We start from the raw sequence: 15505 nt of genomic DNA on the forward strand, positions 1-15505 counted from the left end.
ATACACATATTAGCATAAAGTATTCACAGGTCATTATGAGAGATCAGTTCGCAGAGACTCAATTAATCCCTACTTAACTGATAGAATACAAAAAATGCAAAAACAAAAAAATAAAATACTCACAAAAATTCACCATCATAAAAGAAAATGGCCATTAACCAATACAAGAATAATAACAAACTTAAAAAAAAAACTAGAAGATATTAGAACGGACCTAAAAAAAGCATTTAATACTTCAATAAATAACTACTGAGAAAACAAAATCAAGAATATTCCAAGAAAAGATTCTTCAAAGATGTTCCCTCTATTAAACAGCATCTTTAGAAAAAAAGATACCTTAGAAATAGCCTCATTCAAAATTCCATCTAACTCCCCTCTCCTAGACAAAGCAGAAATAGACACCACGCATTATGAAAAAGACGAAAATGATAACATCCTCATAAACAAATTAACAGATAAGCTCAACATCTTAGGGGCACATTTTGCCGGCATTAACAACAACAAAATGGAAAACAACAGTTCCCATCTCAACAATATAATAAACAAGGAAACAAAAAATTTTTTTGATAAAATCCAAAATGAAAGATCCAATGGCACGACAATATGTGAGTTCAACAAAGAAAATAGAGCCGATAACCCCAACAAAGTCGAAAATTATAAAAATTACTTCACAAATATGCACGATCTCACAAAAAGATTCAGAAGCTTAAACAACAAGAAATCATTCGGTCTCGACAAAATCCCTAACGTCGTCTTGAAAAAAATTCCAGCAAACTTCATCTATAACTACGTTATAATTTTCAATAATCTATTAAATCATTCTTACTTCCCAGATAATTGGAAAAAGGCGAAAGTAGTCCCAATATTAAAAAAAGGAAAAAAAAGAACCCCACAAGTTATAGACCCATATGTCTAGTCCCCAATATTAGCAAAGTATATGAAACAATAATAAACGATAAAATTACCGCTCTCTGTAACGAAAAAGAAATTATATCAGAAGCCCAATTCGGGTTCAGATATAAACACTTTACAATACACGCAATAAACAGATTAACATCAGACATAAACTGGGCACTAAATGGAAAAAAATGCTTAAGTGCATGCCTAATCGATCTGGAAAAAGCATTTGACACCGTATGGCTAGAAGGACTACTCTTCAAATTAATCAAAAAAGGATTTCCTGATCATATAATCAAACTAATATGGAGCATGATCTTCAGCAGATCAATAATCACAGAAAACGGAGGCACCTACTCTGATATAGTTTTTAAAATCAATAACGGATTACAACAAGGAACAGTTAATTCACCAATACTCTTTAACATTTACACAGCCGAAGTACTTAAACTATTTAATTTAAACACACCGGAAAATCCTTAAGCAATAGCATTTGCTGACGATTTAATAGTATATGTGGCGGACAGCTGGCCCTCAAAAATACAGGAGCACTTACAAAACGTAGTACATAAGTTAGAACATTATTATGAAACGTGGAAACTAAAAATTAATATCGAAAAATGCGAAACCATTCTGTTTAGGCCATCTCTAATGTATGCAAACCATAACGTAAGAAAACATTATAAAATATTTTCGATAGAGAGTTCATCAAAAAACAATGTAGTACAAAAAATCCCCCACAAAAAAATAGTTAAGTATCTGGGAATTAATATAGACGAAATACTGCATTACAAAAACCACACAGAGATACAATTAACGAAAGCCATTCAAACATTTGCACACCTAAGAAGATTACTTCACTCTAGACACTTACACCCAAAAATAAAAATAATATGCTATCAACTGTTAATAAGACCGATAATAACCTACGGTTGCCCCGTATGGTTTAATATTAACGCAGCACTAATGGAAAAAATTCGAAAATTTGAAAGAAAATGCCTACGTGCATGCATGAACATGTATAGATCCGCAGAATCCAATTTCGTTAATCACGTAAGCAACCAAAGATTGTACAATAAAGCAAATATTCCTAGAATAGATAATTTCATAATTAAATTAATAAGAGAACATTATATACAAGCGAGTAAAATAAAACAGAATAGCTTAAGTGCGTTATATCCTAATCCATTGTATTACGAAAAAACACGAGCAACCGGATTTATACCCCCCGAAGGTTTTCTATATCTAGATAACAAAGGGTACATACAGGATAGCAAAAACGTATATATCATTATCCGAGACATAACAATAACAAGAAATTAGAATACCCTAAATTTTCGAGTAGCAACGATACCAGCATAGCATGGCGTTACGATACTACAATACCGAACAAAGAAAAACTAAAAAAAAAGATAAACAAATCAAAATATTGGTGGCTCAATGAGATATGACTCAAGCAAGCATAGTTTTACTCATATTCTTAGGTATAAGTTAGTGTAGACAAATTTAGTGCAGACATACCCACACACGCAACACAGACACACACACCTCACACACTGTAACATAATACACACACGTACACAAGTAACGAGCGAAAACGAAGTATATTCTCCCATACAATTATTTATTCTAGCCCTATTATTTTATCTTATTCACCAAACCAGATAAAAAATCCAGTTTTTTGTTATCGTGGGACTTCCTTTTCTTTACTGGAATACAAAATCATAAAATAAATATGGAACAACGGTTACAACATCTACTCTGTAGAATGACACGTTTACTGAAACTTAAAACAGAAACATTGTATTGACTATAGAACTTATTCTACAAAATTGTACGAGGCGGCGAGAGTACTAGATACCGTACCGCCCAATTAAATCTAATAGGTTAAATGTTTTTTCTTAGTTTATTGTAACATTTCAAATGATGTATCATTGTATAGCAGTCCCAAAATAAACTAATTAAAAAAAAAAAAGATCAGTTTGCAGCAATCACGGAGGTCAAGCAACGTTAACCGGAGTCGCGACTTGGATGGGTGACTGCTTGGAAATTTCCGAAAAAAAAATTCCCGAGATTTTTTTTTGCGAAAAATGTTTTTTAAAATGTTACAAAAATATTGTTTTGTTTATTGTAATTATGTGGTGTAATAATATTTATGTAAATATTTTGGGAAAATTCATAACATTGCAATGTTGCTGGGACGTTTCAAGGCAATATTGTAAAAAGCGGACATCTTAATCCTTAAACACACCGATCCTGTAAAATACGGAAACACATTTTTGGGTCTGGGAGACTTTTTCAACTTTGAGAAGCTATAATTTTGATTACAATCAGTATTTTTCTACGATTTTTTTTTTTTTTAATAAAAGTTCAAAATCTCAGGAGTGTGACTGCGTAATCGGCATTGCCGACAAATAATTTATTGTGAAGTTATAAAAGCAAAACCATTAAGTAAAAATGAAAAATTGGTCAAAAATCCACTTTTCCTTCAAAAAATCATATCTTTGCAACAACAAACTTTTAAGGACTTTCAAATACGGCGTTTTAAAGCTAAAGAGTCACACTTTCAAAATAAAATTTGGCAAAGTCATTTCTTTTAAAAAGTATAATTATGTAACATGGAGAATATGAGGTATTTTTAGGCATCTGAAAATCCCATAAAAAAAAAAATCATATCTTTGCAACAAAAAACTTTAAAGAACTTTACAATACGGCGTTTTAAAGCCAAAGATTCATACTTTCAAAAAAAATTGTATTATTGTCATTTCTATTAAAAAATGTACTTATGTAACAAGGCGAATATGAGAAATTTTTGATTAAATCGTGTCTAAAATTGAAAACTGATGTGTTTTATGATATATTTCGGAAAAACTCTTTTTTCTACAACATTTTATAGTATTCCAACTTTAAACAGAGTATATGCGAGTAACATCTGCAAATCGACCTGTTCGAACGTATTTTGTCCAGTTTTTTTATGTAAAATACTCACAAAAAAAGTTTCACTTACACACTATATGGGTCGCATTGACCCTAACAAAACTTTGCTGCCGTGCCGTTCGAATTCTAGTTGACCAAAAAAGTTGATCAATTATATCAATTGAAAGAGGAAATTTCAAACTTTTTTTACGTCTTGGTCCAAACCTCCTATCTCATTCCGTCTTCACATAGCAAGCGTTCAAAACTTCATATGGGGTCTCTCAGACCCACTTACGTGTTTAAGGGTTAATGTTGCTGCAATCTTCCAGCAATGTTGCAGCAATGTTTCACTATCAATATGCAATATTACAATGTTTCAATGAAATCATTCTGTAATGTTCTTGCATCTCTCTGTGCTGTATAGGTTCATAAATCATCGTTAAAAAACAATTTGCAGAAGTTACAGAGGTTCAGCAACGTTTAGCACGATTAAATTGGATGGCTGACCGCTTGAAAATTTCTGAAAAAAATTCTCCGAAAGAGAATTTAATATTAATATTTACATAAAGATTTCAAAGAAATTTGTGTACATGTTAAATAAATATTGAATCAATGTTGAAACCAATGTCTATAAGACATTGATTCAAGGGACATTATAGACATTGCTGCAATGTCTCATCAATAATGTATCAATATTTCACAATGTTGCTGCAATATTTGCAATCTTGCGATTCAATATTGCTGAGATGTTGATACAATATTAGTGTGCTGTATGGAAGAAGAGAAGAGTTTTATCTAGAATTATTTGGGTACAATTACAAATTACCGTGTGCATTTTAAAGCGCTAGTGCAAGTACAAATCAATTTAATCAAGTCTTGAATTTTAAAAGGGGAGATTGCCATGTTAGAGAAAAAATGTCACGAGTCTAACCAGACATATCTTTCAGCTAAACTTAAGTAACAAAAATGGAATTTGGAAGATGAAGATGAATTGTTAAAGGAGTGAATGAAGTAGCCATATATGCAGATTATCTTATATAGAAGTGATTACTTACTACTTGCTGATTGCTCGGTTAGTCGGTAAGAGCGCTCTTGAATTTCATTCACTTGAATTTAAAATTGCACACCAAAACTTAAGGGTGGACAGAAGTTTAATGAGACTGAAAGTGAGTGCTAAGAAAATAGTGAGAGCGAGAATCGAGGAAGATGTTCAGATTCCTTGGTAGGAGATGGAGGAGATGAAAATTAAGGAACTCATTTAAGTCCTCAGAAAAATCAGAAGAAGCAATCGTGGAAAAAATAATAACAATGATGTTCAAGTTTCTTAAAGTCACGGCTTATATAGGAATTTCCGAAAAGAGGTGGGAGTAGACTTGTTAGGTCTTAGGTGGGATGTGAGTTTCACTTTTCTCACTGGCGGATCTTTGCAATTGGTAGGTCGTTTTCATTTTAGGAAGTTAAGGTTTATCTATTGGAAGGTTTGTTACCACTCTTAGCTGTTGCATATTAAGATAAATCATTATTGGCTCTGTGTTTCACTGTCTCTACCCAAATCGTCTCGTTAGATTTTGGAGAGGGATACGAGCTGTTGCATTCCCCTTCCAAGCTGTCTAATTGTTTTCAAAAACACATGATTTATAAATTCAAATGAGACAAGAAGAGCTTCAGGGCCGTGCAGGGTGTTGTGCGCCAATACAAAATAAATACCAATGTAAATAAAGTAAACGTTTCGACTATTTAATAACTAGTCATCTTCAGTACAATGTTTGAATCTATAAAATCGAAACAATTAAATAGCAAATCATATCACATACTTAAAGCAACATTAATCAATAAATTAAGATCTTACCGGATATATCTGCGATATCAGCTTACGCAAACGTACCACATTGAAACGTGCTTAACAAAAAGTGTCGAAAAGCGTCTTGGTTCGAGATGTATCCTCGAGGAACAAGCGAAGGGGCATCGTTTTCGGAACATAAGTCTAAGTAAGACCGTACAAAAAAAAAGGAGAAAAAAGACATGATTTATGTTTCTATTTTGTTTTTCTAATCATAAATCGTGTAAGAATTTGCGCATATATATTTATAAGCCAGGCCCAAGAATTTTTATTAGGGTTTTTATTTACGATTCTTTTCTGGTGCCGCAACTCGATATTATGTCACCAGGATCAAATAAAAAAGAACTGAAGTTCATTTGTTTAGAACTTTACCTTGTTTATCCTTGCAGATTGTACAAAGTGGACAAATAATGTTTTTTGGTTTCTGATGCTTTTCAATAATTTCTCTTTTAAGAAAATTATGTGATCGCGCGTTCGAGAAAAGAAACATCTGGTGAAGACCTTCGAACGTAACATAAACAATAGTAAGTTAAATCCGAACTCACGAAAATGTCAAACATAATTTAAGACTGCTAACCTTATGTTTAAATAGTTATTTTTTAAATAGATAGAATAGAAACTAATTACAATGCTTTTCATATATCGAACACAACAAATTAATAATTATGTCTATTTTAACTAAATACAGCACGTATTATTTGATGAGTTATAATAGCACTGACATTGAAATTCGACATTGGAAAAATTGGCTAAATCTTTTACTATTAATTATTTTTATTAAAAAATAAAAATTAAATACTTCTAGAAGAATTCTTATTGTATAGAATTACATTATGTGCTCAAAATACCAAAAGAAAATTGGTACAAAAGTTTTCTTTTACAATATTACGTTTACTATGTTTATCGCGTATAATATTATTTATATATGTTTATATTATACATTAGATAAGTACATATCTTATATCACGTGTACATCATACTTGATATAAAAATGCTATTATTGTCACATTAAAATTAATAATATTAATTGATCGAGAAATTAATAATACTAATTTTGAGATGTTCAAGTTAAAAACAATTTTGATTTGTGCATTTTATTATTTGACATAGAACCACATGAACCACAAAATTGGAATTAATATAAAAAATTTTTTAAATATTGGTACATGTGTGTTATCTTCATTGTCAAATCTTTTACAAATATTGTTTATAAAACAAAAACATTTGTCTTTTTAAAAAATATTATGATTGCAATATTTTGTTATATAAGAATCATGTCATTATTAAGTACAGTCAATAACACAAAAACGTGTGTTATTTAATATTAGTAATATATTAAGTTAAAATGCTTTGTCGTGTGCGGTGCATTTGTGGGTATAGAATAAAACGGACTTCGATGCCTGCGATCATAATTCGTCGCCTGCGGGTCGCCTACCTGCCGGTTGTGGACTTCTGCAATCTTGGCGCATCTGGTTGCAATCCTGGCGGCCGCGTTTGGCGTCAGTCGCCGATTCATCAGGATTCACTGACGCAAATGGACGATGGATTTTCCCACCAAAATCTTTCCACCAATAAGAGAGCAGGTTGAAATTTTCCGATATAAAGCGAGCACAGGATCGAGGAAAACATCAGACCGATATTAGTCGCGCAATAAGCTAAGGAGAAGGTGAAGTTGTGAAGGGAGATTTAAGTATTTCGCGATTCAGTGGATCCAGTCGACTCAGAGCTGTGAGCAGCAGCTACGTATTTGATCCCCTTGAAAATGTATATGACTAAAGATTCCATGACATTTTTCTCTTTTGATTAAATAATTCATAAAAACATTTTTTGTTATATGACTAAAGTCTAATTTTCCATTACTAGAGCACTTTTCGTTGCTGATTAAGTTTGATTAGATAGCCGGACTTTCCATTTTTGGAGGTTTACTTTCGTATTTTTAAAAATTCTCCAAAAGATGAAAATGCGTCAGCTCTATAAATAGCCTCAGAAACTACAGCAGCAGTTCTTCAATTCTTGTAAATGTAAAACCACGCATATACAATTGTAAATTACAATTAAACAATTATTGTAAAAAACATAAAGGAAATAAATTCTTTTTTTGAAATATTAAAATTGACGAATCTTACAGGGCCATGATCCCGCGGCGTTGTCGCGGATTGTCAGGCAGTACTAGAATAAAGATCATCAAAGCGAAAACACAGCGTGACATTAATTTATCATCCTGACTCTACATGCTTTGAAGGCTAAGATCAGTTCGCTTTAGTTATCGTGTTACAGCCGGATGTAAACAAAATGAGTGCAGCATACGTAAGTCGTTTTGAAACAATACTTTTATAATTTTATATAGTCACCCAAAAGGACCAAAATTGCATGCACCTGCTGCTCGTTATATGAGAAGCAGTTCAACTTGAAATGGTTAAAACGTCATAAAGAGATAAAAAGTGCCGACGATCTGTCTAAAAAAGGCCGAGAGCACTCTACATCAGAAAGAGACGATAAAGTGAGTGTCAAGGATTCTGAGAAAAATCTAACTCGCACCCTCGATATAATTATGTCAAGCTCAGAAAATATTGTCCAAAAAGAATAGAAATAATAAGAGATGTAAATGTGAGAACAATAAAATGTCGATTACTTGCTTTTTTTATTACGGCTGGCAAAGTACAAGACTCAAACCATTTTTAAAGCCATTACATATTGAAAAATGTTTAGAATGGGCCAAAACTAATATCTATCGAAAAAAGTAACATGATAAAATTTTTAAATAATTTATTTAAAAAATATTATTGACGTGGATGGGTAAAAATAATTTTTTTGTAAAACTTTAATTTGTATAAAACATTTTTAGATATTTTCAATAATTTTTAAAATATACTGAAAGAAAACCGTTTTGTATAAAGGAGTTTTACTCTTCAAATCCGTTTTTAAGCAGCACGATATTTTTTAAATTCATCTATTTACGTAATCTATATATGTACAAAGTTTCATTAAAATCAGAATTTAACATTTTTCAAAATTCTTTTATTAGTTGCCTTCCGTTTACTTTAAATCTTCTATACAGTAATATTTTCTCCTATGCAATAATAAACGATTTAATTCTTTAATCATAAAGAGTGATGTCAATAGAAAGCTAGACACAGATTCTTTACATTGTAAGATTTGTCATTTGTCATTGTAAGTTTTTTAATAATTAAAAAAAAAATTACTTATTTCCTTTTTGTTTTATACAATAATTGCTTAATTGTAATTTACAATTATATATGCGCGGTTTTACGTGTACGAGAATTGAGGAACTGCCTCTGCAGTTCTCGAGGTCCCTATTTATATGACTATGACATTACGGATTTCCATCTTTTAGAACATTTCTTAAAATGGTATAAACCTTTCTATTGAGGATAATCCTTTGGAAGATCCGGTTATCTAATCAAGCAACGAAAAGTGTTTTAGTAATGGAAATCAGACAGTCATAGGTATATCGAAAAATATTTTTAAGAATTATCAAAAAAGGAAAACCCGTACAGCACAAAATCTTGCAGCAATATTGCAATGTTGCACGTTGCAATGCAATGTTGCATAAACATTACATAGATATTTTTTTGCAATATTACTTCAGCAATATTGCAGCATTATTTAAAAAATATTATGAAAAATATAATGATTATTCTATTGTATTATAAATACATGGCCATTTAATAAGAATTGCTTCTATAACTTTTAAACTTTAAAAATTCTTAAATGAAATATGTTATATTATTACACATATAAATTGGCATATTAGTCTTTATATATGAGTAATATTAAAACTTCCTATAATAGATCGATGCGTTTTTTTAGAACAATTTTAATTACTTTGTATATTAAGAATATTATGTCAAGTTGTATACGAGGTGTGTTCAAAAAGTATCGCGAATTTTGTGTTTTTTCAAAAATTATTTATTTATTCATGAATATCTATTTTGTCCCCTTCAAAGTAATCCCCATGAGATATTATACACTTGTGCCAACGGTTTTTCCAATCTTCGAAGCACTTCAAAAAATCATTTTTTTTTATCTTGTTCAGCTCCTCCTTCGATGCCGTCTTTATCTCGTCAAGCGTAGCGTAACGTCGTCCTTTCATGGGCCTCTTCAGTTTAGGGAACAAGAAAAAGTCACAGGGGGCCAGATCTGGGGAATACGGTGGCTGCGGCATCATTAGTGTGTTGTTTTTGGCCAAAAAGTCGCGCACAAGCAACGATGTGTGAGCAGGGGCGTTTGGTACGAATTTCGCGGCGACCCGTCTCATGCCCAAATCATTGATAAAAATCGAATGGCACGAGCCAATCGATATGTTTAGGTCCTCAGCAACTTCTCTAACGGTGATTCGACGATTGGCCAATACCATTTTCTCCACTTCATTAATTTTTTCGTCTGTTGTTGAAGTGCTCGGGCGTCCGGCACGCTCTTCGTCGTTCACATCTTCTCGGCCTTCTGAGAACATTTCGTACCACCGATAAACGTTGCTTCGGTCCAAGGTAGCTTCTCCGTATGCCACAGTCAACATTCGGAATGCATCCGCGCACTTAATTTCGTTTTTCACACAAAATTTGATACAGGTTCTTTGATCCATTTTTTTGAATAGGTAAAAATCGAAGACGATCCAAAACACGTGCAAGCAAAGCAGCTGTCAACAATTAAGTGAACATTCAAAATGGCCGAGCTTGTCGGCATAAGTGAGAGACATGAGTACCAACATAACGCCACAAAAAGATCGAAATTCGAATATACGTAACCCGCAAAAATTCAAAATTCGCGATACTTTTTGAACACACCTCGTATAATCCATGAGAAAGGTCTTGCGTACAATGGAGAAATAAAAATGATTATTAAATATTAGAAACAAAAAAATTAAAAATACAGATTAACGAGGGAAGATCAAGAAAAAGTAGAAAAAAGTTAATTTTTGTCAATTTTTTTACGGCATAAAACTTTCAATGAACTGTCCATAACTTTTCTCACATATTTCTTATTATTCATAGATGTAGAATTATAAGAAATATGTAAGAAAAGTTATGGACAGTTTATTAAAAGTCTTGTGCCGCAAAAAAGTTTATAAAAATCAGCTTTTTTCCGCCGATTACATGACCTTTCCCTCTTAAATGTAAAACGCACAGTAAATATAATATTTTATGCCTTATTTGTATCTATTGTGCTTTTTGTTTAATATTTCTAATTTTTTCTAATTTTTTGTATGTCTGATATTTAATCCATACAATACATAAGTTAGCAGTAATTAACATTCCAATGTTACAGCAATGTTGCTGCAATATTGCTGCAAGTATTCTTCCATTGCTGTACACTGTGTAACGTTTTGCTGCAATATTATTGCAAGTATTCCTCCATTGTATAATATTGCATAATAATATTGCAGAGTATAATATTGCATAAACGTTATATTACAATGTTGCTGCTACATTACGTGCAATGTTTTAGCAATATTGTTAAATCGGACATTTTACCGTTGCTGCAATATTGCTGAAACATTGCAGCAATATTTCGCAACATTTTTGCAATATTACAATCTTGCGATGAATTATTTCTGCAATGTTGCTGCAATATTTTTGTGCTGTACAAAAATGTCATAGAATCCTTTAGTTATATACAATTTTAAGGGGAATACGTGACCGCTGCTCCACAACATATATATTAATATATTCTTGTAATAAGTTTTCAGAACAGAAATAATTGTAACAAGCATGTATTCTCGTCGACGGATCGCTCGCTTATTTTGAATCTTATTGCATATCCTTGAGAACTCAGTATCTGCGACGGACCGTTGACGCGAAGTAACATGTATTTTACGTTCAACTCGGAACAAAGACAAAACGCGGTTTAGAAGGACAGCTGTTTTTGACACAAACATTACCATAAATGATAAGGTCAATTTTTTATCAGCATTGGTGAAGATTCAAAAAGATTTATTGACTTCAAAAACCGCCCGAAGAATCTCGAAGCCTCGTAAGCTATAAGACAGCCGCTTCCTCGCATTAGGATTAGAGCAACGATCTCCGGGCCGCTATTGACATGCGTACTGTCCGCAACGAGTTCGCCCGACCCCGATTTCCAAATTTCAAACTTTCTACTGCGCTGCAAGCTCATGCGAGTTTAATTATTAATTAATTTCATTTTGCTTCTTACTTGTGTGAGCATTGACTGCTCCTTTTAATACTCTATGTGATTAATAATTTCTTTGTTATTTTTCCTCCTTTGATTAGATGTTTCTTAAGTGCATATTTTGTTATATGATTAAGTCTGAATAGAAGATCGATTGAGTTCTTTATTATTTTTCCTCCTTTAATTATGTCTCTTGAGAGCATATTTTATCATTAGAAAATTGGCTAACTTCCTTATTATTTTTTCTCCTTTAATTAGACGATTTGTAGAAATAAATTTTGATAGAATGATTGATTGTTTTATTTTGACTAAATAATTCTTAAGAGTGAATATACCTTTGTTACACAGCCCTATAAATAGGGATCCCGAGAAAACCAGCAGCAGTTCCCCTGTTTAAGCACTATTGTAAACTACGCATACATTATTGTAATCCACAATTAAAGTGATTATTGTAATAAGAAAAAAAAATAAATTCTTTATTTTTAAAACATTAAACTTGGTGATTCTTACACTTGCACGATTTGTTTTTTTTTTGTATTATAATTAATTTTTTTTGTGATTAGAAAATTGTACTGTCAAAAATTTGAATTTGCGCTTTTTCTCATTCTCTCTTTCCTAAGTCCACACTCATCACTGTACGTGCACAATCGGCGGACGTTTCTCGAACAATATTTGAGTAACGTTACGGTCTGCAATTTAGACCATCTTTAGTATGAATAAAATCTATGAAAAATTAAAAATATTGATATCATAATCACTTTGCACAATTAAAATTTATTGGACTAATTGTGGATAATTTTACACATGAAGATAAATTATAGTAATAACTTTTTTGTTTTACATTAAAAAACTTAATTACATTAATATTTAATGAAAGATATAGTAAAAAGATAATTTATTTAATAATTAAATGTAATTTAAATAGTTTTAAATTAAAAAATTGTTTTCTTTATTGCTGTCATAAAGAAAGTGTAACGACGTGAAATTCATATCGCGTATGCACATACGGATGCAATACATGCATCATAAAGAATAAGCGACGGCTGAATGGCACGGCACAATAAGACGCAAAAAAGGGAGAACAAAGGAGAGAACAAAAAAGAGAAAATTTCGAATATTAGGAAAAACCTCAAGTATTTTCTGTTGACACGCAACATTATCCGACGACAAGGCGTCATTCGGACAATGCGGCGCGGCGCCAATATTGCAATTGTAAATACATTAAATTGTAAGCAACCATCCTTAAGATAATATTAGCGTCGCTAGTCCTGGCACCTCGGCAATCGTCTTCAGCCTCGTCTCTCATTCGCCATACTTAAGATCTGAAGATTCGGATTGCCTAATTGGGGCAAGGATTTCGGAAATTGGAACCAGGCGAAGCGAAAACGTGGCAATTTGGAATTTTATAAAAAAAAGGTTTTTGGAAAGTTCTTCGGTACCTATTCCGCTCATTTTTGTCGAAGTCGACATTATTCAAGTTCTCTCTCTCTCTCTCTCTCTCTCTCTCTCTCTCTCTCTCTCTGCTGTGCCTCCGCGAGCCGTATATATCATATTTATTTTTTTAACTTATTAGGCTTTAGGCTTTGCATAGGCGCGAGTCGCAATTGCGCCTCTAGATATTCGCTTATTCACAAAACATAGTATCTCTATCTCAAAGAGCGAAATACGCTCCTGGGCCAATTCCGGCGATAAAGGGTGCGATCACTCCATGGCGTTGTTGCCTCTTGCTCAGCGAGAAAAATATTATCATTCAACTCACACGAACAATATTACGCAAAAGTGTCATAAGCTCTTGTAATCGTGACAGTTTTTTGAATAAACACTAAAACGAAACTACAATGGTGAAAATTAAGTTTCTTCCCGCTGAACAGAAGGAATATCGAGATGGCTGTTAAACCTTCTCCTGATTTCCATTAAACCAACTTCTTTCTCATTCAGATAGTCTTAGTGAAGAAAAAATATAATACACATCTAAATATAAAGTTTCATTTATAAATGTAAAGTTTTTAATGGATAAGTGCCAATTTAATAAAATATTTTTAATCAAATTTTTGAAACAACATTAAAAAGTTTAATCGATGATAATATATAAAGCTACATGACTATAACATTTACGATATATTTTATTAATGTTTGTGTAATAAATAAACGTTGCTATCAAAAATATTGTTTTATTGTATTCTGTTGTGTTTATTAATAAAATGTTTATAGACTTGCATCTTGATTTGATTAGAAACGTCATTATTAAGCCTCTATATCTCATCAACAGTGTAATCCTTTTATAAAGGTTCTTCTATATTTTTTTTTAATATTTTTTGAGTTTCATATATTTTGTCGCCAATATTATTAAATAGTAAATTTTTAATATTAGTTTAAAAGATCAATTAGAAACACTTTTTTAAACAACAGCTTATATCGATCCGATAAAAGCTTTTATTGGATCAATATGAGCTGTTGTGATATAATAGTTATAAATGGAACTTTATTCAAATATATACATATACATGTTCAAGGGCAATTTGACCAGATTATAATTAATTTGATATATCAAGAAGATAAAGGATTGTTTCGGATTAACTCAAACAGAATTCAAATGAATCCAGAGAAAAGAAGAGATTAAAGTAAAGGATTGTTTCTGATTAACTCGAACAGAATTCAAGTGAATCCAGAGAAAAGAGGTGAAATTAAAGATTCTTTGGGATTAACATGAACAAAGTTCGAATAAATCCAGAGAAAGGATTGAAAATAAAGATTCTTTCAAATTAACACGAACAGAGTTAACACAAACAGAGTTTGAGTGAATCCACAGAAAAGATTAAAATTAAAGATCCTTTCGGATTAACACAAACAGAGTTCGAGAGAATCCAGAGAAAGGATTGAAATTAAAGATCCTTTCGAATAAACACGAACAGAGTTCGAGTGAATCCAGAGAAAGGATTGAAATTAAAGATTTTTTCGGATTAACACAAACAGAGTTCGAGTGAATCCACAGAAAGGATTAAAATTAAAGATCCTTTAGGATTAACACAAACATAGTTCAAGAGAATCCAGAGAAAGGATTGAAATTAAAGATCCTTTCGGATTAACACTAACAGAATTCAAGAGAATCCAGAGAAAGGATTGAAATTAAAGATCCTTTCGAATTAACACGAACAGAGTTCGAGTGAATCCAGAAAAAGGATTGAAATTAAAGATCCTTTCGGATTAACACGAACAGAGTTCGAGTGAATCCAGAGAAAGGATTGAATTTAAAGATTCTTTCAAATTAACACGAACAGAGTTCGAGTGAATCCAGAAAAAAGATTGAAATTATAGATCCTTTCGGATTAACACGAACAAAGTTCGAGTGAATCCAGAGAAAGGATTGAAATTAAAGATCTTTTCGGATTAACACGAACAGAATTCAAGAGAATTCAGAGAAAGGATTGAAATTAAAGATCCTTTCGAATTAACACGAACAGAGTTCGAGTGAATCCAGAGAAAGGATTGAAATTAAAGATTTTTTCGGATTAACACGAACAAAATTCAAGAGAATCCAGAGAAAGGATTGAAATTGAAGATCCTTTCGGATTAACACGAACAGAGTTCGAGTGAATCCAAAAAAGGATTGAAATTAAAGATTCTTTCAGATTAACACGAACAAAGTTCGAGTGAATTCAGAGATAGGAGTGAAATTAAAGGTTCTTTCGGATTAACACGAACAGA

The sequence above is a fragment of the Solenopsis invicta genome, chromosome 10, assembly GCF_016802725.1.
Source record: "Solenopsis invicta isolate M01_SB chromosome 10, UNIL_Sinv_3.0, whole genome shotgun sequence".
NCBI lineage: Eukaryota > Metazoa > Arthropoda > Insecta > Hymenoptera > Formicidae > Solenopsis > Solenopsis invicta.